At 35.9% G+C, this 25,885-nt stretch overlaps 1 long non-coding RNA gene across 4 annotated transcripts in view; it reads left to right on the plus strand.

Annotated features, from left to right (window-relative positions):
* Positions 1-9,189: 9,189 nt before the first annotated feature.
* Positions 9,190-25,885, plus strand: part of LOC136042640 (uncharacterized) — a 49,978-nt gene continuing 33,282 nt past the window's right edge. For 2 of the 4 annotated variants that reach the window (XR_010621369.1, XR_010621368.1), the window contains exons 1-2: positions 9,190-9,264; positions 9,970-10,081. This is a non-coding gene — a long non-coding RNA (uncharacterized LOC136042640). The remainder of the gene's footprint in view (positions 9,265-9,969; positions 10,082-25,885) is intronic. The other 2 variants (XR_010621370.1, XR_010621371.1) reach the window with 1 other exon arrangement.

Raw genomic sequence — 25,885 nt, forward strand, 5'->3', positions numbered from 1 at the left:
TGCATGTTCAAGAGTCGGTAAACCTGACAATCTATTTATATGCAAAGACAATGGGACAGCAAAGAATGTTGTATATTCGTAAGTTTTACGTAGTTAAAACCATATATATATATATATATATATATATATATATATATATATATATATATATATATATCTATCTATATTCACAGGTGGGACATAGGGACACAACTACAATGGCGCGTAACTATTATGGCGCGTAACGACTTACGCGCGCGGGGGGGCTTGGGGGGGGGCGCGAAGCGCCCCCACCAACTAGGTGTTGGGGTGGCGCGAAGCGCCACCCCAACAGCTAGTATATATATATATATATATATGTTTTTAACTACGTAAAACTTGCGAATATACAACATTCTTTGCTGTCCCATTGTCTGTGCATATAAATAGATTGTCAGGTTTACCGACTCTTGAACATGCAACATATAATGGTCCATGGGAACACAATCCGTATTCAGATCTATACCTCATGATTCTAATGATTGCCCTTGAGCTTTGTTGATGGTGATTGCTAATCGACCATTCCCTGTGTCGCCGTCGTCATTTATATATCCCCCTGTGCCCCCGGCGTCCCCGTTGTAGTTGTGTCCCTGTGTCCCGGTCGTCATTTATATTCCCTCTGTCCCGGTCGTCATTTGTGTCCCGGTGTCCCAGTCTGTGATTTCTCTTTGAGTGTCCCGGGCGTCATTTATATTCCTTGTGTCCCGGTCGTCATTTGTGTCCCGGTGTCCCGGTCTGTATATACATTCGTTTTTGAATTGGTCTTTTTTTTAGTTTTTAGTTTTTTACCTTTTTTTTAGTTTTTTTAGTTATACCTCATGATTCTAATGATTGCCCTTGAGCTTTGTTGATGGTGGTTGCTAATCGAACATTCCCTGTGTCCCCGTCGTCATTTATATATCCCTCTGTGCCCCCCGGCGTCCCCGTTGTAGTTGTGTTCCTGTCGTCATTTATATTCCCTGTGTCCCGGTCGTCATTTGTATCCCGGTGTCCCGGTCTGTGTATTTTTCCCCTTTTTTCTTTTTAGTTTTTTTTTGGTTTTTACTTTTTTTTTTAGTTTTTTTCTTTTTTTTTCTTTTTAGTTTTTTTTCTTTTTAGTTTTTTTTTATTTTTATTTTTTTTAGTTTTGTTTTTCTCCTTTATTTTTCTTTTTTTTTCCTTTTTTCTTTTTTTTTTTTTTTTCTTTTTTTTTCTTTTTTTCTTTCTTTCTCTTTTTTTTCTTTTTTTTTCTTTTTTTTTCTTTTTTTTTTCTTTTTTTTTTCTTTTTTTTTCTTTTTTTTTCTTTTTTTTCTTTTTTTTTTCTTTTTTAGTTTTTTTAGTTTTTTAGCTTTTTTAGTTTTTTTTATTAGCTTTTAGTTTTTTTTTGTAGTTTTTACCTTTTTTAGGTTTTTTAGTTTGTTTTTTTTACTTATGTCCTGGTCGTCATTTGTACTCCCTGTGTCCCGATCGTCATTTGTGTCCCGGTGCTTTGTTGATGGTGATTGCTAATCGAACATTCCTTGTGTCCCGGTCGCTTTCTCTTTGAGTGTCCCGGTCGTCATTTATATTCCCTACTAGCTGTTGGGGTGGCGCTTCGCGCCACCCCAACACCTAGTTGGTGGGGGCGCTTCGCGCCCCCCAAGCCCCCCCACGCGCGTAAGTCGTTACGCGCCATATTAGTTACGCGCCATATTAGTTACGCGCCATTGTAGTTGTGTCCCTGTGTCCCACCTGTGAATATAAATAGATTTATATGTGTTTCAAACTACGTAAAAATTGCGAATATACAACATTCTTGGCTTTCCCATTGTCTGTCCATATACAAAGCCGTATGTACTAATAATGACGTCATATGCAAACGCTCTTTTTACAAACAAACAAACATGCATACACACAACTCATTTTTATATAGATAGATAGATAGATAGATACAATACAAATTAACTACGTAAAACTTGTGAATATACAACAGTCTTCGCTGTCCCATTGTCTGTGCGTATAAATAGATTGTCAGGTTTACCGACCCTCAAAGATGCAACATACAATTGTACATTGGTAAAGCAATCTGTATTAAGATCTATACCGCATTTTTCTAGTGATTGCCCTTGAGCTTTGTTGATGGTGGTTGCAAATGCTAATCGAATTGGGAATTGCAATCTTTTAAATTGAAAAAGCAGATCCGTTGGAATCATGGGAATGCGAGGAATAAGAACAGCCTCACCCTCATAAGGCCCTGTCAAGATTGTGGCATCTATTAGGTTTTCCATTGTTTTTTTTTTACGGCAAGTCGTGTGCCATTGCAAAGCTTTGGTGGGTTAATATTTCTTAAAAGTATTATTGGTACGCCTATTTTTAGTTGTAGCAGGTGTGGTGGACACCCTGAAGGATCTATGGAATTTAAAAATTCAGATGGATAATTAACCGCTTCATTTGGTTCCGAAATACAAATTAACTGCGTAAAACTTGCGAATATACAACATTCTTCGCTGTCCAATTCTCGCTGCATATAAATAGATTGTCAGGTTTACCGACCCTCGAACATGCAACGTACAATTGTCCATGGGAAAAACAATCAGTATTAAGATCAATACCACATTTTTCTAATGATTGACCTTGAGCTTTGTTAATGGTGATTGCAAATGCTAATCGAATTGGGAATTGCAATCTTTTAAATTGAAAAGGCAGATCTGTTGGAATCATGGGAATGCGAGGAATAAGAACAGCCTCACCCTCAAAAGGCCCTGTCAGGATTGTGGCCTCTATTAGGTTTTCCATTGTTTTTTTTACGGCAAGTCGAGTGCCATTGCAAAGCTTTGGTGGGTTTATGTTACGTAACAATATTATTGGTACGCCTATTTTTAGTTGTAGCACGTGTGGTGGAAACCCTGAAAGATCTATGGAATTTAAAAATTCAGATGGATAATTAACCGCTTCATTTGGTTCCAAAACTGTGTCGACTGACTTGTAAAGGACTGCCTGGTCTTGAATCTTGGTCAAAACAATATTGTTGATTTCGTGGACGTCTATATTTTTGGGTGCGAGAATCGCTCTTTCACTTAGCCATTTATTATTTTTATAATTTTTTAGAATATTCGGAAATACTTTTTCAATCAATTCATTTTTGGACGTCACTAAATTACAGAAATCAGCAGGTAGGATACGTCCTGAAATTGAGTCTACTGGGAGCTTTCCGTTTCCCATTGCCAGCAATTGATCTGAAAATGTTTGACCAGAGTCATCGTTTTGCAATCGGACACGCATATTTGTAGTTAATTTTAATGTTTTTACGTGTGCCCATAAATTAGAATTTTTCAGGCAAGCATTCATTTCGTCTGCAGGAGTTGATCTAGGTATTATAGGTAATGTTTGCCTGAAATCTCCCGCAAGCAATATTAAGGTGCTGCCAAAGGGTTTCGACTTCCCTCTCAAATCTTTCAAGCATTGATCCAGAGCCTCGAGCGATTTTTTGTGTGCCATTGTGCACTCATCCCAAATAATAAGTTTGCATTGCTGCAATACTTTACCCATCCCAGATGATTTGGAAATATTGCACGTGGGAGTTTCTGTAGAATGCAAGTTCAGAGGCAATTTCAAAGCGGAATGAGCAGTTCTTCCACCAGGCAGCAATGTTGCGGCTATTCCGGACGACGCAATTGCCAACGCTATATCATTTTTAGATCGAATTGATGCCAGAATCAGTTTTATCACAAACGTTTTACAAGTACCTCCTGGCGCATCCAAAAAGAAAATTTCTCCAACGTTGTTATCGACACAATGCATTATCGTATCATAAATGTCTTTTTGTTCCGACGTTAACTTGGAAATGTTATTTTGTACATACGACAATAGATCACTCGTACTGTAACTTTGTTCACGATCCAATTCTACACATGTCGAAACAGCAGCGATACGGTTAGGCGAAGGCATTCCCAAACCCTGAAGAGGTTTGTTTGCCATACTTATGCAAAAATCTTCTATAACAACTAAAGTGTAGTTATAAATTTCTGGTGTAAAATCAAAAGTCATGTCTGACGTCTCTAACTGTTTTCGATGAAGTATATCTTCGGACATTTTTGACTTATATTTTTCCCATAAATCTGTAGGAGCTGATGGAGAGCAAGTTGTTAAAATGATGCCAAACAATGCACGAATTTGACTTGGGGTTGACGTTTCGCACGCGTCATTGATGCAGTTATCCCAGTGTTGGTCATTCTCCAATAAATTCAGAGCTTGGCATGCACTACGGTAAGTGTCATGTATAGTACCATTTACAGTCCTCAAATACTCAAAGGATGTCGGACCGGGTACATTCACCAAAAGCAGGCGTAGAAAGAAGCATTCATGTTGATTGGGGTGAACGGTGTAGAGTCTTCCTATCGTGGTATCTTTGAAGATGGTAGGTTGGCCGTCGACTGACTTACCCTGTTTTCGACGTTCAAATACTTTATTTTTAGTATTCCACGTGTAATACGAAGGCACTTCAGTATACAGCAGTTTTTTCGCAAAAGAATCATTTTTGCAAAGCGAAAAAAAAGCTGTTAATGTTGTATCCGGTGGATTCAGGACTCTTTGTTGCACGTTGGTTTCCGTGAAATAAACACGTTGACCATTCTGTAAATGTACCGCTAAGTGAACAACAGCTGGACTACGTTCATGTATCGGAAATGAAAGAATTCGCCAAACAGCTTCATTACTGCTTATGTATCTTCCAGCCTGATATTCTACGATTTCATCGAAATCTTTGATTTCGGACTGCAAGCCAAAAACTGCCATGTCACTGCCTTTGTTGACGTATTTACATATGTATTTGATTGCCTTTACGGAGTTACAGTATTCAACGTTTATGTGTGCATTAAATGTTTTTGATAATAAAGGGGAATATGGAACAACCCACTGGTTATCTACTTCGATGGTGGTACCGTTACACTTCTTTATTATTGCTGTTTTACCGCCATCTTCAGTAGATCTTCTTCTATATTGTGGGTAACCATCATTGCCAGTAATTGTTTTGGGTACTAAAAGTCGAGGATATTGCTTTGTGCACCTTCCTTTGGCCATGCATGGTGAATTTTCGTTCAGTGCACCGCAAGGTCCATGTATCATATTTTTTACAATAATATCATGTAACCCCTTATCGACATTTTTATCAGGTATTTCAGCGGAAATCACATCATCAATTTCGTTTGAAGTAATTTTTTTATGTAGCCAGATTAGTATATGTGCGTGTGGCAAACCTCGTTTTTGCCATTCCACTGAGTACATCCAGCATCGCACTGACCCAAACACTTCATGTTTTACAAGGTAGTTTATCAGTGATTTCAACTTTTGCCGGAAGACACGTGCCGTAATGTCATGCCTATGAACCGCCGATTGTCCTTGAAGTAAAAGCTGCAGTATCTCGTCCCAAGATTGATTACATGTAAATGTAATAAATAAATCTGGACGACCATAGAGACGAACATACGCAATAGCATCTTGAGCATATTCATGCATATGACGGGGACTGCCAACATATGACGAAGGTAAAATTGTTAATCTTCCAACGTTTGTGGTATTACCGTCATTTATAACTGCATCTCGCAAATGAATGTATTGTTCAGAGCGGAGCTTGGTCTGATTCAGGCGGATATATAGCAAACGTTCTGATTCAATTTTAGCATACATATCAACCATAAATTGGTGAAACAATTCACAGCATTTTAAAATATAATTTTCTTCATCCTGCCGAATCATTAGTCTATAGGAATAATAATGCATTGCACTGCATTTCTTATTCATTTCTTTGTTAGTGGCTGGATTCATCAATTTAATATTAAAGTGATAGCCGTCGGCTCCATCCCAAAAAATGATAGGATATTGTAGGGCATCGTAGCATCGATGAGTTTCAGCAATTCTTAACAACTGAGCGTTTCGCTTATGTAGAATAATATCTCGAGGTAAAAACTGATCACCGACCATAACGATTGCCACTTTGTCGATAGTCGGAGCATTGTATCTACGCACATGTTGGCCAGGAGGCGTTTTGTCAGCGGAAATAACAATTTTATGAGTATCAGTAGGCATCAAATCGATGGCTGTTTTGAACAGACGCACTAACTTATTATTTTCGTGGAAAAGATGTTGCAATTGGGAAACGATTGTCCTTTCAACGTTGGGAGAAATTTTGCAACGTGCATTCAATTCAGAATTTCTATCACTGATGAAGTACAATTGTAAAAATTTATGATTCTCGCCTGAGAATGGTAGAAGGGACCCTGCTTTATGATAAATTTGCCCTTTTACTTTGAAAGTAAAAGACATAAATTGATCTGGATTTTCGATTTGGGCTCCAAACGACGTCATTTGGAAACATGAGTTGTATTGTCTGATTTTTGACAAAAAACGCTTAGATTCTGACGTAGTTCCAGTAAGGAAAGTCTTCAATGGCTCTGGTGGTGCAGCCAATAGAGGAAGTTTAACTTTTCCTGAGGCGCAACACATTCCCATTGTTTCACCATTGAATTTCAAGGCCTTGCAATAGGGACAAATTTTAGACATTGTCCCGATTTGAACACATCTACTCAAGCTATAATCATCGACTGGGTTGTACCTGAATGCCAGGCGATAACTTTCAGATTGCTCTGATTCCTCGGCACGCTTTCTTTTCTTACTTTCTCTATCAGCAGCAAGCCTGTTTCCCTGCTGGTCTTTTGATTCCTCGGCACGCCTTCTTTTTTCACTTTCTCTTTTAGCAGCAAGTCTGCTTCTGCGTTGCTCTAGTAGTTCCTCGGCACGTCTTCTTTTTTCACTTTCTCTTTTAGCAGCAAGTCTGCTTCTGCGTTGCTCTGGTAGTTCCTCGGCATGCTTTCTGTTCTTTCTTTCTCTATCAGCCTCAAGCCTGTTTCCCTGCTGGTCTTTTGATTCCTTGGCACGCCTTCTTTTTTCACTTTCTCTTTTAGCAGCAAGTCTGCTTCTGCGTTGCTCTAGTAGTTCCTCGGCACGCCTTCTTTTTTCACTTTCTCTTTTAGCAGCAAGTCTGCTTTCGCGTTGCTCTGGTAGTTCCTCGGCACGCTTTCTTTTCTGACTTTCTCTATCAGCAGCAAGTTTTTTGGCATAGACTCTTTGAGCATCTTCATCAGTCATTATAAACTTAAGCATTAATAGAATTCTACGCGAACATACGTCTTATATAACTTGAATGACGTCACGCCTTCAAAGCAAAAATGATGGCAACTAATTTCATGACGTCAGCCGAAACATGACGGCGAACATATGTCTTATATAACTTGAATGACGTCACCTTCAAAGCAAAAATGATGGCAACTAATTTCATGACGTCAGCCGAAACATGACGTCACCTGATCCATCCACAGATCCACACACAGACAACTTATTTTTATATATATAGATAGATGTGCCGGTGTCCCGGTCGTCATTTGTGTCCCGATGTCCCGGTCTGTAATTTCGTCAGTCGAAAACATGACGTCAGTCGACACACAAACATGACGTCACCCGACAGACCGACAGACAGTTGGTAGCCCGGAAATTAATCGGCGAAGTAGCAACCCATAACAGAGAGATACGAAAATACTGTCTCCATTAATGGGCAAATTTATCACAGTTCATATAATTGACTTACCAATAAAGTGAACATACAAAAAAAGGGACCGAGTGATCCCATTATTTATGGTGTTTACGAATATAATAATCGCTTCTGCCGCAAATTCAAATTTAAGCACTTTTGAGCTCTTAAAAATGATGAATTTTCAATTGAAGTATGAGTTATCGCTCGTTTTTGACAAAATAGTACTACTTTTTCTCAGCGCAATTTTCTCGGTCGTTTTCAACAAAATAATACTAAATATAAGTGGTTATATTCATAAAGAACATAAAAAAGGCATCGAGTGGTATGTTCACTTTATTGGAAAGTCAATTATATGAACTAACATAAATTTACACATTAATGCACATCATTCCCTGTAAAACCCATTCATTTCCGAATCCACCTATTATCAAATTGAATTGTATGCTTATTTTGTGTGGACACCGGCCGCCCCTTACCATGTAGCACTAGGAGACTAGGCCTCCTTTGGTGAAGGGAATTCTAAGAATTAAAAATATATTGCACCCTCCTTCCCAAACTCCCAGAAATATACCCCCATGGGCCCATACCCCGATTTACAAAAAACAATTCTAGATAATTAAATCTTAGTCATGATCATATCTTCCCTTTGTCTTCAGTAAACTAGTGAAGATAGCTCAAGTTTTCGAAATCTTGCGGGACAATCCAGACTTTTGCGCCCTTCTTTACATTTTGTGGCTCACTGAATAAACTCAAGGGCAGTTGCATCATCCTTAATTATAAGGGAGACAACAGTCATGCCATATTATACGACAGACTGAACTAGAGCTTTTTGCAACTTTAGCAAGGACTGATGAGCTCTGGAGGAGATTTTACTTTTTATTAACCCTAGTCTTTGCGATGCTTTAACATCAACCACTCTTGTATGGGATCTGAGCTTCAATTTGTTAATCAATTTTTTGTTTTAAAATTTCATCTACATTAAAGTAGAGTAGAGGTTACAGCAGGCAGTAAATAGATTACTGTAACACTTATATACTTATGGTAATAACAAACAAATTCAAGAGGCGGGAAACATTACTGCTTCCCCTGAAAGATAGCCTATGGCCATTGACTATCCGGATGTGAATCTATACCCCCCCCCCTCCCCAATAAAAATTCTAGAGCTAAGCCCTTACCTCTTGGGCAAAAATCTATGCTGCTCTCTCTATGTTCCTCTAGATTTCAGGCCGGATTTGCGGTTTTATCAACTAAAGTTTCATCAACTTACTAAGTTTTATCGACTTAAACAAAAATGAAATTAAACTTTGGGCCTTCACCTACCTGGAGTAGCGACATAATCATAGGGTTTTCCACAATTAAGAAACTACTTAATGTTTCCAGTGACTAATTATTCTAGTAGAAGGTTAATCTTCTCTTGAGGTTCAGTAACAGCAGGGTACCTTCCATCATTGGATTGACCTGTTTCATCCTTTCTCTTCTTCCTGTAAAATACCACCACATATTCATTTCATTTTGAATATTTGAATTAGGAATCTTTATAAGCTATTATAGCGGAACAATCGTTACAATGCAACAGCCATTTTTTTGTGCGGCATCAGATTCATCGCTTAGTGTCCTAAGAAGATAAAGAATTTTAACGTCAACTAAACAACAGCAACAAGAATTTATTGGAAAAATTTGCAGAAGGTCCAATATATGCTTAGGTTAATATACCTTTTGAAAAAAAAAATCCTTGGAGACTAGTGTCGCTATTAATCTGTACAGTTTGATGAGGGTCTCATTCATGGTTTTGCGGTAAATCTCTTAGCCAATGCTTACTCTAATAGGTTATTAGATATGGCTAAGCTGAATACAGGTTACTTAAGCTAGAATTTCATTATAGTAGTTGGTTCAAAATTGAATCCAGATGCACTATAGCTCATTATCTTCCTTAATGCTCATCAAATAACTTAAATTTACTGTCAAAGAAAAAGGAATAGAAAAAAACATATACAGGAATGATGGCATTATAGGTTATATTATTCCCAAAAAAACCTTCAAAATGTTTAACATTTAAACCACTATTTAATTTAACAATTTAAATACAATCATATTATACATTGAAGTACTTATTTTAGCACAGATACAAAGTTAATTGTGTAGAATAATTTTTAATATATAAATTATAAATTAGAAATATATTCTGTCTACAGTTTAGAGTGGTATTTACTTCTTCAACATTTGTAGACAATTCTGGCTAGGTAAATGGATTAAGTTTCCTTCTCTATATTATTGTTCATTCAACATACTCCACATAAGTTAAGTATACTGACTATTGGGTATCAAAATGAGCATTGATAACGATTTTTACTATCAATTTAACCATTTTAAACTTTTGAAACTTTCTCTGACAAGTTTCATATTTCTAGGTTGAAATGGATAAGATTCAAATAGAGGGTCTGCAATAGCTACATGTTCCAAAAGATAACACAAACCTGGATTTAAATGTACATATGACATACCAAGTGAAAAATGATTAAGGTATGCACAAAGTGTCTTATTTATCTAATGCCTTTGAAATACTTTCACACAGAGATACTTGTACTTAAACACACAAAGGTTTCAGGACAGATGATACAAAACTTATATATGAAACAATTTTTGGAAATAGTTCTTATGGTAAAGTATGTTGTCCAAAGTTATCTCTCAGTAATTTACATTATGGAACATCTGCTACCTATTGTGCTCCATCTTAATTTACTCCCTCCCCCCACAAAAAAAAATTGACTTTGTTCCAAGTTTATTTTTGAACATAAAAATAAGTGTATTTTTGAACATAAATCTACAGCTTCAATTGTTCATAATCAGTTTCTTTTTGAAGCAAGAGGAAGAATCAATAGAGTTATAACTATTCTATAGTAAGCCTTCTGTTTGACCCTCAAACATCCCTTGGAGGAGAGTGTTCCAATCAGAGCTGGTAACAGCATGTATTTGCAGAAAAGTTGTCTTATTTCTGTTTGAAAAGGAATTGATCTGTGTACATCACCTTTTATAATTTTGGTAACTGTATTATTTAATGCTTTGGGTACTAACATTGAAGTACTTATTTAGGGACAGTACAGGCTCTTTAAATTATTCTATTACATTGTGTGCTATGTGCTATGTATGCACAGTGAAATTGTCAGAAAGAAGAACCATATTAAAGACTTCATGTTGATACTTCAAGTTCATTTAATAATTTGCTTCAGATTGTATTTCATCACCAAGAACTGGCCATAGATTGGAATTGTATGCAATTTAGCTACTTTGATTGTTATATTTCTGATCATGCTCCTCTTTAAAATACCACTTCCTATACACACGTGATTAGGTATGTATGTGTATGTTGTATCTTGTATTAATTATCCATCGTACAATATATATGCTATATTAATAATCATCATAGTATCATCAGCATTTTCCCTGCTTATCTCAATAAATCTTATTAGCCACCTAATAGTATCCCATGAATCCTCCCAAACATTCATTTTACTCCCTCTTCATCAGAATTTATGCTTATTTAATCCATCTTTTCAATCTATTAGTATTATCCCACATATGATCTATTAGGTTTTGCAAGGCATTTCACTTCAATCTTATTGCAAACCTCAAAAGTCATCATATCAGGTTCCCTTGCCTTCCTAAAGGTTGACAATGTCCAATGAAGTTGGGTAAAAGAAGCATTATTCAATCCAAGCATGGACTGAGCGTTATTCAATGACATTTCGTGGGTGGGCAAGTTTTATTTGACAGCCAATGTGAAGTAGGGTCACTTTGCCTCCAGTGGCCTATTTAAAAATTGTCCGAGTGCCTGCCATCCCCCACTTACTTAAAAATTTACATAGAAATTACTTTTAAGAGTTTAATGTCTTACTCTCATTACTCCACTCGGTTTTTATTGTATAATTTGATATTATGTTGGAAGTGCTGCAAAACAATAAAATTTCCCCCTAGACAAATCTATCTAGGTCAAGAACCTACATTTCTAAGATCTTTCCCATGACCTTAGTCAAGAATAACATGTGAGAAGTGCCATTTGGTTCTGGGCATGGTGATACAAAAAAGTAATCATTACCATTAGGAGCAAGTTCATTGAAACTCCTGATTATGGCAAAATCCAGGGGATCCTCCTTATCAAGTTGTATTTTTTTTCAAATATCCTTGCTTCCAATGGTCACCTAAAAGAAGAAAACAATAGTATAGATGTGAGATAATGTGTTAGGGGTTGAAAGTCATATTTACTTCAAAGTTAATGAATTGCGAATCCCTAATGGCTTATCAATTATTGCCTAATACATCTTTTAATAACAGCTATTGACAGTCAATTGTCAACTGTAAATTGTCAGTAATTTTCATGAGCAATGAGTACAATAAGAAAAATATTAGTGTGAAGGCTTTTCATAAGAGAAGCATGAATTCTCCCTAATTCTCATTAGGTTGGTGATTATGCAAAAGTAAATTCACTAAAGGCACTCGTTAGCCTTGTAGAGGAATTAATTAAAAAACAAACTTTCCACAAAATAAGTTTTTCAAAGAAAACTAAAGAGCTTCATTAAACCAAAAATTAGCAGAAATAAAGTCAAATAATCTTCCAAACCTAAAACTACCCAAAAACACCATGAAAAGTAAATGAAACTTGGGAACAAACATAAATTGCAATAGGTAACCGGGCCAAACTCAAAATAAGCAGAAATTAACATGAATAGGACTGACAACCCCCATGCCTTCACAAGACCAGAACATACTTTGCGCTTTACTGAAAAAAGAAAACAAAACAAAAGAACGTAGATTTTCAGTTTGCTATGCATTTACTGTTATTTATGCCTTAAAGCCTTAAAATTCCTCATTTATTAAAATTAAATAGTGAAAAATTTTGATGTATTTTTTTTTAGTTTTTGAACAACCTACCTGTTTTTTTTTTTTTTTTTTTTTGAACAACCAACCTGTTTCAAATATTTCGATTGGATACATTTTGAGAAAAGAGGAGGCGGGGGGTTTGCCTTCCGATTGATTTCTACTCTTCAAAGGAAATAGAACTTCTGAATTCCAGTCTAATGACCCTGTTCAAGGTTTATACAAGAAACTCTTCCATAAAACCTCATATGTTAATAATGGGCAACCAGTATAACTTTCAGCTTTGATTGTCTTCAAGGATAGAAATCCTGGATCTTTTTACTATATCGAACAAAATGGCTATCACAAAGTTTTAATTTGATATTTTTGAGGAAATTATGGTTATGTGGTTGAAGGGGAATGGAGCTTGGCTCCACAATAATCATTTTTGACTTCTGAAAAAGGCACTGGAAATTTTAATTTACAAACAAATGAACCCTTTTCGAAGTTTCTATAACAACTATAGGAAGCGCCTTGGTCAGAAAAAAATTAACATTTTACATACCAGTCTTTGTTTATACAGTTCGATTGCGCTGCCTATGATCAGCTCTTATCGATAAAAATAAAATAAATAAAGAAAAATCATGTGCATAACCGAGACTATTGTGAGTCGAAATATTCTCACAATTCAATCTTTCATGTTTGCTCAATCCAATCTGAGATTGAAGGATGTAATTTCAAAATTAAGAAGAATTGAGGATTGAAATACTAGGCTAATAATTTGTACACTGAAACTGATTAGGCATAAAAGGGGATTTTAAGGAAAGTATTTGGAAATCTGCTAGTATTGATAGAAACTTTTAAAACAATATTTTCTCTATTGAAATTATCCGCCTCTTAAGAGTAAAAATTGAATCCAACAAAGAAAAAGGATACAAAAATTAAGATTCTCCCGAGTCCTTGCTAGTGATGTTGGTGTCAAAGCTGGGACTTTTTTTTATGGAGACAAGCAGCAAGCCTGGCGCCCAACCTTGCATTTCCATGTTAAAAAGAAAAAAAATTTGCCGCAACGTCGAAATAGTTTATAAATTTGAAAACAATGATCTGACAAAATTCATTTAGGTAGATTGCTGTGAAGCCAGAGTTAATTTAAGAATTTAATTTTTTTTTCTTTTGTTGACAACAGCATGGATCAAGATATCAAATCAACTTTTCACCAATAAAACAGTTTTTGAGTGAGTTCCGTAAAATTTGAAAAGGTTTAGAGCTGTAAAATTTTTACCATATAACTTAATAAGATCTAGATGGATAAAGCATTATATAGTTGCATAAAATGACATCTTTACACGAAATTTTAGCATAATGAAAAGATAAGATGACAATTTTAAGGGTTTCCCTTTTAACTCTGTCATATTAGAAAGTAGAAATTTCAGGTAGATTTACTTTGTATTTTAACCAGACGTAAGTGATTTGACACCACCCTGAAGCTGGTTAGGAGTCATTCAACAGATCTTGGGGATTTTTGTTGAGCACAAAAAAACAAATTGTAGCAAAATTAATACACAGAAATGTCTTGCAGCAAAGACACAGAAATAATGAAATCCAGTATTGCAGATCTGGATCTGAACTAGACCCCTAGTCAAACAGTTACGTGGTGGTGAACTATGAGGAATGATTTAGCTGAATAGCGACTGAGAAAAAAGAAAACAAATTTTAATATGTGGAGGGGATTTCTCATTAGGAGGAGCTTTTGGGAATTTTTTTTTCCTGGGAATGGTAGTTTTTCAAAGACCGTTAAAACTTAAAATAAAAAAAATTTATTCCGCATATGAGAGGGACTGTCCCTATATTCTAAAGTTTGACTTTTCGTCAAAATTCTTTAAAAAAGGCTGCATATACACAAGAGCCGTTGAACTTAAATGAGAAGTATTTTTAAAGAACATTAGTGTAAACAGCAGGGGATGAGGAAGCAACAGCTCCTTTCCTATATTGACCACTTTCTGTTAGTTTTAGATTTTAATAATGCTCTTTCCTTTCAATTGAAAAAAAAATATGTAATTTTTTTTATGAATTTTGATAACAAAGGAACGATTTTCGGACCAAACTTAAGTTATAGTTACTCTTTGAGAGAATGTGACAGCTGCACAAGCTATGAAGGAACCGATTGGCTGAAATTATATTTAAGTTATTCGAGTCACATCTGAGGAGTTAAGCGAGGTGGGAAATTGGGACAACAGATAGCCTAAAGTTTTTTTTTTTTTTGGGGGGGGGGGCTGTATTTACAGGCATAATTTTATACAAAAAAAATACTGGTTTGACACATGATTTGGCTTTTCATATGGTCAATAGATACCTTTCAAAGGAACAGCTGAAACTAATTAAATCATTGCTTTCCAATAGGCAAACAGCCGTTTATTCCTGAGTGATGTTTCAGCTAAATTAATGTAATTATACTACATTTTTACCAAAATACCTTTATGATACCTTGTAAACATACTGTCTGCTTGGTATATCAAGAGCTCGTGGATAGCTGCTTACAAGTGGATGTCGGCACCGCTCATTGGTGTTTTTTTACATGCACGTTGACGCTCCTGAAAAATGAGTGTGTGTTAGTAAAGGTCATAAAAGCTAGGAACATATAACATTTTCAGTGTGATAAATTTCACTGTGATAATAAAATTGTGAGAAAATAGAAATTACTCCGTATATGAAAGGGGCTTTTCCTCCTCAACGCCCCGCTCTTTACACCAAAGTTTGACTCTTTCTCTTAACTCTACTTTCTAAAAAAGTAAAAACTTTAGCGTAAAGAGCGAGACGTTGAGGAGGAGAAGTCCCTTTCATATACGGAATAATTTCAGTTCGTTTGAAGTTTTAATGTAGCTCCTTACTTTCAGTTTAAAAACAACTTTTTTTTTAAATTTAATTTCTGAACGTTTTTGAATTAATGCATGTTTTGATTTTGGCTCTCCGCACATACATAATTAAAATGAAATTTGTATATTCATTTTTTTTGGCTAAATGGCTTTCTCATAGTTTTAATCGGAAGATTTTGGGAAGAAAAGGAGCGGGAGAGGAGGCCTAGTTGCCCTCCAATTTTTAGATGACTTAAAAAGGCAACTAGAACTTTTAATTTTTAAAGAACGTTTTCATTAGTAAAAAATCTACGTAATTTACGAATTAACTTATGTAACAAACTTCTATATTCGTATGTTTTATTACGTATATGAGGGAGTTACCCCCTCGTCAATACTCCGCTCTTTACAAAAAAGCTTAATATTTTGTCCCAATTCCTTAAGAGTGACCCCTGAATCACAAAGACCGTAGAATAAATAGTTGAAATTACTAAAAATACTTTAGCGTAAAGAGAGAAGTATTACGAGGAGGTGAACCCCTCATATGCATAATTTCTGTTCGTTTTAAGTTTAAATGCTGCTCCTTACTTTCAGTTAAAAAAACTTTCCATATTTATTTTTTTCATTTTTTTTAATAATGCTAGAAAATCCTGCACCCCTTTCATTGAAATTCTCTTCCCTCATGACAAATTCCTCCATGGAAAGATCCTCCCACGTAACCCCCCCCCCCAACTTCTCCCCCACTCCACCAAAAAACAAACAAAAAAATCCCTGAAAACGTCTGCACACTTCCCAATAGCCATTACAATATGTAAATACTGGTCAAAGTTTGTAACTTGCAGTCCCTCCTACGGGGACTGTGGGGGAGTCAGTCGTCCCCAAAGACATAGTTGTTAGGATTTTCAACTATGATGAATAAAATGGCTATCTCAGAATTTTGATCCGGTAACTTAGGGCAAAAATGAGCGGGGGAGGAGGCCTAGGTGCTCTTCAATTTTGTTGGTCACTTAAAAAGGGCACTAGAACTTTTAATTCCCGTTAGAATGAGCCATCTTTTAACATTCTAGGACCACCAGGTCGATAAGATCACCCCTAAAAAAAAGGAAAAATTTAAGCTTTAGTGCAAAGAGCCAGGTATTGACGAGGGAGTGAGCCCCTCATATACGTAATAAAAAAACATACCAATATAGAAGTTCGTTACGTAAGTTAATTCGTAAGTTACGTATATTTTTTACTAATGAAAACGTTCGCATAAAATTAAAAGTTCTAGTTGCCTTTTTAAGTATCAAAAAATAGAGGGCATCTAGTCCACCTCCCCCACTTCTTTTTTTCTCAAAATCTTCCGATTAAAACTATGAGAAGGCCATTTGGCAAAAAAAAAAAAAAAAATGCAAATTTCGTTTTAATTATTTATATGCGGAGAGCCAAAATTAAAACATGCATTAATTAAAAAACGTTCAGAAATTAAATGAAAGAAACAGGCTTTTTAACTGAAAGTAAGGAGCGACATTAAGACTTAAAACGAACAGAAATTACTCCGTATATGAAAGTGGCTTCCTCCTCAACGCCCCACTCTTTACGCTAAAGTTGTTAACTGTTTTATACAGTAAAGTTAAGAGAAAGAGTCAAACTTTAGCGTAAAGAGTGGGGCGTATCTATATTTGTATATTTTTATCACACATACGAAGGGGTTGGCCCCCTCATCAATACCTCGCTCTTTACGCTAAACCTTTAATTTTGTCCCAATTCTTTAAGAATGACCTCTGAATCTCTATAATCACTGGATCACTAGAATCACTAAAATTTCTCCATGGGAAGATCCTCCCACGGAACCTCCTCCCCCGACCCACGCCCACCCCAATGCATAAAATTCCACCTTAAAACGTCTGCACTGTTCCCAATAACTATTGCCATGTGTAAACAATGCTGAAAGTTTGTAACTTGCAGTCCCTCCCTTGGCACTTTTGGGGCATTAAGTCGTCCCCAAAGACAGTTATTCGATTTTTCAACTATGCTGAACAAAATGGCTATCTCAAAATTTGATTCAGTGACTTTGGGAAAAAATGAACGTGGGAGAGGACCTGAAAAAAAAACAAAAAAAAAACAACAACAACAAATAAACACGAATCCATGATCTGTCTTCTGGCAAAAAATTCAAAATTCCAGATTTTTGTAGATAGGAACTTGAAACTTCTATGGTATGGTTCTCTGATGCGCTGAATCTGACAGTGTTATTTTCGTTAAGATTCTATGACTTTTAGGGGGTGTTTCCTCCTATTTTATAAATTACGGCTAATTTTTTCAGACTCAGGTAACACTAAACTTGACGAAAATTGATTATTATATATTTAAAATCAGCATAAAAATGTGATTCTTTTGATGTAACTCTTGGTATCAAAAATCCGTTTTTTAGGCTTTCGGTTTTACTTCGTTACCACGAATTGTTTGATAGTAGTTGTAGCAGTAATTATAATATTATAAGCAGTAGTAGCTGTAGGAGTAAAAGAAGTAGTATTATGATGCACTGTCAATGAAAAGATGGGATAGCATAGTAGCAATACTACTTGGCATTGTTCATGGCCCCTGAAATTTATTGGCAGATTTGACAATTTTTGGAATTCTGTCAAATTCCGCTAGTGCCAGCCTCGGAACTTTTTCCATACATGGATGCAAATTCGGTTAGTTCAGTATCCCCCACAATAAGCCTTGTAAGTTTTAGTTTTATCAACAAAACTGTTCCTAAGATACAGCTGATGTTCCCTTTTCACAACCAGCATACAGGTGGTGTGTTGTGATTCAGCTTACCTTCCCCCTAGAAACTCTCTGAACCTTTCACTCTCATACCCTTAGGTATAGTTGTGATAGTAGTCACAGGAGTAGTATTAGTGCTCAACTTAATATAACTAGCCATTGATATAATATTGATATGTCCTTCTGATAACCAGTATAGCCATATACTTCTTAAAACTTTCATGTTTAAAATAGAAATTTTAAAGATGAAAATTAAAATCACAAGTACTTGGAATAGAAGTAGTAGTTTGAGCAATATTAAAAGTGGTAGTAGTATTAGCCATTTTTTCCAATCTATTAGAAAAAAACTATGTCTTCGAGTTACAAACCCCCTCCCCCACCTTTTCCCAGGGAAAGGCCCGCCAGTTATGAAATTTGACCATTGTTTGCATATAGTATTGGTTATTAAGATGCATACAAACATTTTCAGGGGGAGAAGAATCTTTGCACGAATAAATTTTCCATGGGGGAAGAAAATTTTCAACGGAGGATGAGCCGAATTACCCAGTTAAAAAAAAATCAGACATTAATTAAACAAAGTTTGTTCGAAAAAAAAGTTTTTTTCGAAGAACGGAGAAACATTAAAACGAACAGAAACCATTATGTGTATGATGGAGATCACCCCCTTATCAATACCTTGCTATTTACGATAAAAATTTTTTTTATTACTTTTGAAAGAGCTGTTTGCTCTAATGAAATGGCCTTGTTTTTTAGGAGTCATTCTTAAAGAATTGGGACAATATTAGAACTGTAGCGGGTAGAGCGAGGAATTGATGAGGGGACACCCCCCCTCCTCATATAAGTATTAACAGAGCCCAAGAATTTTGCCTAATTTTCTAACTAGGGGGAGAATCATCTCCAAAAATCTTGGAGTCGTAATTAAAATCCAACAATGAAATTAAGCATATTAGAAAACTCTACTGTAGAAGTTTTATGATCAAATATAGATAAATGTGTAATTCTACGTATTTTTCCCCGGAGGTGATTGTATCAAACAGGTGATCAAGAAAATCTGGAGAGAGATCCTTTGATGGGAAAGCAAAAATTGTCTATCCTCCCTCCCACATCCCTCTCCGCTATCAGCTTGCCTCCATCCTAGGCCCATACTTTCACCAAAGTTTTCTGATACAAAAATTGAAATAAAGAATTTTGGGTTTAAAATAGTCGAAAGATTTATTATCCACGAGGAACAAAGCTTTGAATGCTACAAGCTTTGAGATTTGCCTATTGTTAACATATTTAATTGGTTATTGGGAAGTATTAAATAAAAAAACTAATTTTTTTAGCTGAAAGTAAGGAGCGACATTAAAACTTAAAACGAACAGAAATTACTCCGTATATGAAATGGGTTGTCCCCTCCGCAATCCCTCGCTCTTTACGCTAAAGCTTTTAATTGTTTTAAAAAGTAGAATTGTGGCAAAGAGTCAAACTTTAGCGTAAAGAGCGAGGGATTGCGGAGGGGACAACCCATTTCATATACGGAGTAATTTCTGTTCGTTTTAAGTTTTAATGTCGCTCCTTACTTTCAGCTAAAAAAATTAGTTTTTTTTATTTAATTTCTGAAAGTTTTTGAATTAATGCATGTTTGGTTTTGGCTCCGCACATAAATTATTAAAATCAAATTTGTATATTAATTCTTTTTTTGGCTAAATGACTTTCTCTTAGTTTTGATCAGACGATTCTGAGAAATAAGGGGTGGAGAAGGAGGCCTAGTTGCCCTCCAATTTTTTTGTTACTTAAAAGGGCAACTAGAACTTTTAATTTTTAACGAACGTTTTTATTAGTAAAAAATATACGTAACTTAAGAATTAACTTACGTAACAAACTTTCATAACCTTATATTTTTATTATGTATACGAAGGGGTTTGTACCCTCGTTAATACCTCGCTCTTTACAAAAAATCGTAAGTTTTGTCCCAATTCTTTAAGAATGACCCCTGAATCAGAAAGGCCGTAGAATAAATAGTTGAAATTACTAAAAATACTTTAGCATAAAGAGCAAGGTATTTATCTCCTCCTAAATACCACGCTCTTTATGCTAAAGTATTTTTAGAACCCCTCATATGCGGAATAATCTCTGTTCGTTTTAAGTTTCAATGCTACTTCTTCCTTTCATTTGAAAAACCGTTTTCATGTTTATTTTTCATTGTTTTCTTATAGTAATGCTAGAGAATCCTGCGCCCTTTTCATTGAATTTTTCTTCCCCCATGACAGATTCCTCCAAGGATAGATCCTCCAACATAGCCCCCTCTCCTCAGCCCCACCCCCAAACAAAATAAAATCCCCCTGAAAACGTCTGTACACTTCCCAATAACCATTACTATATGTAAACACTGGTCAAAGTTTGTAACTTGCAGCCCCTCCCCCAGGGATTGTGGGGGAGTAAGTCATCCCCAAAGACATAGTTATTATGGTTTTCGACTATTCTTAACAAAATGGCTATCTCAAAATTTTTATTCGTTGACTTTGGGAAAAAAATGATCGTTGGAGGGGGCCTAGATGCCCTCCAATTTTTTGGTCACTTAAAAAGGGCACTAGAACTTTTCATTTCCGTTAGAATGAGCCCTCTTGTGAAATTCTAGGACCGCTTGGTCGATACGATGACCCCTGGAAAAAAAATAACAAAAAAACAAATAAACACGCACCCGTGATTTGTCTTCTGGCAAAAAATACAAAATTCCTCATTTTTGTAGATAGGAGCTTGAAACTTCTACAGTAGGGTTCTCTGATACGTTAATCTGATGGTGTCATTTTCGTTAAGATCCTACGACTTTTAGGGGGTGTTTCCGCCTATTTTCCAAAATAAGGCAAATTTTCTCAGGCTCGTAACTTTTGATGGGTAAGACTAAACTTGATGAAACTTATATATTTAAAATCAGCATTAAAATGCGATTCTTTTGATGTAGCTATTGATATCAAACTTCAATTTTTTAGAGTTTTGGTTACTATTGAGCCGGGTCGCTCCTTACTACAGTTCGTTACCACGAACTGTTTGACACATATATTTTTCGAGGTAAGTATTTTCGATGTATGACTAGTTATTTTATGCGGGAAGATTTTCACATTGGAAGGGTATTTTCTGGAGGTGAACTTTCCTGAGGAAATTTTACATGGAGAGAAAGTTCGCCAGAATTAATATGCAAATTCTATTTTTAATTTTCATGTACGGTGAGCCAAATTCGAACATGCATTAGTTGAAAAAATTTCAAAAATAAAAATAAAACAAGTTTTCCTTTAACAGAAAGCAAGAAACGACAATAAAACTTAAAAGAAATTATTCAGCATATGAAAAGGGCTACCCCCTCCTCAACGCCCTGGTCTTTAAACTAAAGTTTTTATAATTTTAAAAGTAGAGTTATGGCAGAGTCGAACTTTAGCGTAAAGAATGAGGCGTTGAGGAGGGGCCTTTTATATAAGGAATAATTTCTGTTCGTTTTAAGTTTTTATGTCGCTTCTTACTTTAAGTTAAAATAAAAACTGTTTTGTTTAATTATAAAATAGTTCGTGGTAACGAACTGTATGTAAGGAGAGACGCGGCTAAAAGTAACCATAACTCTTAAAAATAGAGTTTTTATATCAATTGATACATCCAAAGAATTAGGAAGATTCTAAATTAGATTATGAAAATTTCTAATATATCACATTAATTTTACCAGGCTTGGTATTCTCAATCAGAAGCTTATTAGCCTGAGAAACTTGTACGATTTCTAGTAAAGGCGAGAAACGCTTGACAAAGTCGAGGAAGAGTGGGACAGTGATAGTGGGACAAAAGTCCCACTATCAGATTTTGTATATAAGAAAATCGTGTAATAGAACTTTCAAGATCTTATTCATTAAAAAGTATAAAATGTTGACCACTATGTTCTTTTGTCTAAACTATATTTACTTGGGGTGCATGGAGTCCCACTAGAATGGTTAAGGTCATATCTACCAGGGATATCTCAGTATGTTTCGATTAATGATACTTCTTCTATTTTGCCTATATTGATGTGTCCCGCCAGGGCTCTGTCCTTGGACTACTTTTATTTCTAATTTACATTGATGATCTTGTTGATTGTCTTCATCCCCTTCTTCATCCTGTTCTTTTTGCTAGTGAGAGTAACTTTTTATGGCACTTGGTATTAACCAAGTGACATATAGCAATCGCAAATTCTGTGTGGTCTGTCTGTCTGTCTGTCGGTCCCGGTTTACTTTAGGCATTTCCAGGTAAGCTAGGACGATGAAATTTGGCAGGCGTATCAGGGACCAGACCACATTAAATTAGAAATAGTCTTTTTTCCGATTTGACCATCTGGGGGGGGGGGGGAGTGGGGGCCGGTTAATTCGGAAACAATAGAAAAAATGAAGTGTTTTTAACTTACGAACGGTTGATCAGATCTTAATGAAATTTGATGTTTGGAAGGATATCGTGTCTCAAAGCTCTTATTTTAAATCCCGACAGGATCTGGTGACATTGGGGGAGGAGTTGGGAGGGGGAAACCTAAAATCTTGGAAAACACTTAGAGTGGAGGGATAGGGATGAAACTTGGTGGAAAAATAAGCACAAGTCCTAGATACATGATTGACATAACCGGAACGGATCTACTCTCTTTGGGGTAGGTAGGGGGAGGGCTAATTCTGAAAAATTAGAAAAATGACGTATTTTTAGCTTGCGAACAGGTGATCGGATCTCAATGAAATTTGATATTTAGAAGGATATCGTGTCTCAAAGCTCTTATTTTAAATCCCGACCGGATCTGATGACATTGGGCGGAGTTTGGGGGGGGAGCCTAAAATCACGGAAAACGCTTAGAGGGGAGGGATCGGGATGAAACTTGGTGGGAAAAATAAGCAGAAGTCTTAGATGCGTGATTGACATAATTGGAACGGTTCCGCTCTATTTGGGGGAATTGGGGGGGGGTAATTCTGAAAATTTAGAAAAAATGACGTATTTTTAACTTACGAAGGAGTCATCGGATCTTCATGAAACTTCATATTTAGAAGGACCTCGTAATTCAGATCTCTTATTTTAAATCTCAACCGGGTCCAGTGTCATTGGGGGGGGGGGGACCATAAATCTTAGAATATACTTAAAGCGGAGAGATCAGGATGAAACGGGATGGGAAGAATAAAAACAAGTCTAAGAAACGTAACTGACGTAATCGGAACGGATCTGCTCTCTTTGGGAGAGTTGGGGGGAGGTGTTCAGTGCTTTGGCGAGTTTGGTGCTTCTGGACGTGCTAGGACGATGAAAATTGGCAGGCGTGTCAGGGAGCTCCACAAATTGACTTGATAAAGTCGTTTTCCCAGATTCGACCATCTGGGCGGCTAAAGGGAGGGGAAAAATTAGAAAAAATGAGGTATTTATAACTTACACGAGTGGGTGATCGGATCTTAATGAATTTTGATATTTAGAAGGACATCGTGACTCAGAGCTCTTATTTTAAATCCCGACCGGTATTAAGCCTCTGATTTTCCCTTTAAATCACTCTATTGGTTCTTGGAATTTTGTTAGAGCTCACACCATATGAGCTCTTGGCTCTTAGCTCTTCTGGCCTTGTCACAAGTGCCATATGAGCTCTTAGCTCTTGTTCATTGTTGCAGTGGACCTGCCATCTGCCACTGCCATAACTCAAGGTCTTTCTTGAAAAAGTTTAGGATTGGTGCTTGTCATATGGTATGGCTCTTAACAGCTGGAAGTGCCATTGTCAATTTCAGGACCCCTTACCGTATAACAATTGGTTCAAGTTGCTAGATAAAACAAATTTGAAAAAAAAAAAACAATTTTGTGCATGTAGCCCAAAGCTAGCCCTATATTTAGCCCCATTGCTGCATCAAATTATACGCTTAAATACACGAAATAAAAATATACGAAAAAATAAAATATGCGAAAATAAAAATAAACGAACTATTAGCCTATAGAATTTAACAGGGAATTACAACCTAATTAACAATACATTACGCCTTGGTTCCAGTTTTTAGGCTACATAAAAATAATCCCGACAAGTCTACCCCTGAAATACATAATGACTAACGTATAAGAAGCATCTCATAAATTTAAAAAAATTTCAAGTGAACCTAGGCTGCTCAAAATAGCAGCTAAGGACCTGAAACCCCTCGAAAAAAACCTCACAGCAAAACTGATGTAATTTTTAATGGATTTCTAGCTTCTTTTTGAAAATTATTGCACATCAGGCCCATTAGGACATTTTACTATGAAGACTATAGGAAATAATAATTATTCTTCCTGAATCAGCTACAAAAGGTAATTTTTTCTCATTATTCATTTTTGTTTAGAAACATGTTTTTAAACTTTTGGATAGAGGGGCGTTCAACTTTATCTTGAAAGATCAATGTTTATGGATTATATAAATCTATAATACAAAAGTAAGCTAGAAACCAAAGTTTAAACCCCTTTTTATAGCTTACCCAAAAAATATAGAAAAACTTATCTTTTACAAGCGTCCAAAAATTATCATTTTCACCATTTAAAGAGGACTTAAAATTGAATTTACACAAAAGCGATTAGCCTATTATATTCAAAACATAAAAAGGCACTGTGTGGTATATTTACGTTATTTGTAGGTCATTTGCTATATATTTAAATAAGAACCCTCTAAAATCCTCTTCTTCAAAGAACAAATTAACTCACTTATATAAGTGTATGTGTTTTGATCAACAACTTAGACTATGACACCCTGCTATAGTCCATAACAGCTTACAATATATCTGTTGTGGATCGGAGACATCTTTGTCTCCGTTCATTTGTTTACCAAACGAACTTTAAAAGCTTGCAAAATAGTCAAATGATATCTGATTTCGTTCGTATCGGTTCTTCGCAATGGGTTAAATTAAATACTTTTTCCACCGGAAGTATGGGTGTAAAACTTGATTTATGTCACAAATTTCATGATTTAAAATGGGAAATGTCTGGGAAAAAAACTGGAAAAAAGGAGGGCGGAGAATTTTCTACAAGGGGGATTTCCTTCTTGGATAATTTTCCGCGGGAAGGGAAGTTCCCAGAGGTGAGCTTTCCAACAGAAATTTTGCACTGGGGGAATTTGCTAAAATTCTTATACTTTTTTGTCAACTTTCTCTCTGCCGACTCAGTTTTACATTTGAAAATATTAAGGGGAATTGTTGGGGGGAAATATCTATCGGGTTGGAATCGTCTTAAGTATCTTTCCATTGGTCGGGGATTTTCTGTGGGAGAATCTCTCCATGGGGGAGTTTTCCACATGATAAGTTCTTCAGAGGAAATTTTCTGCGAGAGTACTTTTCTACTAGGGGGCGGGGGAACTTGTGAGAAGAAATTTTCAATGTAGGGGGATTTTCGACATGATTTTAAAAACAATCAGAAATTAAAGTCTTTCAAATGAAAGTGGCCCAAGAAAAATTCGTCCGCAGGAAAATTTCCAGGGGAATTTTCACCAAGAATGGAATAGTTTGGGGCAATTTTCTTGTTGAGCAGGAGGGGGGTAACCAAAACTATTGTGAGCCGAAATATTCTCACATTTCAACCTTTCATGTTTGCTCAATCCAATCTGAGATTGAAGGATGTAATTTCAAAATTAAGAAGAATTGAGGATTGAAATACTAGGCTAAGCATTTGTACACTGAAACTGATGAGGAATAAAAGGGGATTTTAAGGAAAGTATTTGGAAATCTGCTAGTATTGATAGACACTTTTAAAACAATATTTTCTCTATTGAAATTATCCGCTTCTTAAGAGTAATTAAATAAAAAAAAACAATTTTTTTTAACTGAAAGTAAGGAGCGACATTAAAACTTAAAACGCACAGAAATTACTTCGTATATGAAAGAGGCTGCTTCCTCATCAACGCCTCGCTCTT

Source organism: Artemia franciscana, unplaced genomic scaffold (genome assembly GCF_032884065.1).
Source record: "Artemia franciscana unplaced genomic scaffold, ASM3288406v1 Scaffold_1648, whole genome shotgun sequence".
NCBI lineage: Eukaryota > Metazoa > Arthropoda > Branchiopoda > Anostraca > Artemiidae > Artemia > Artemia franciscana.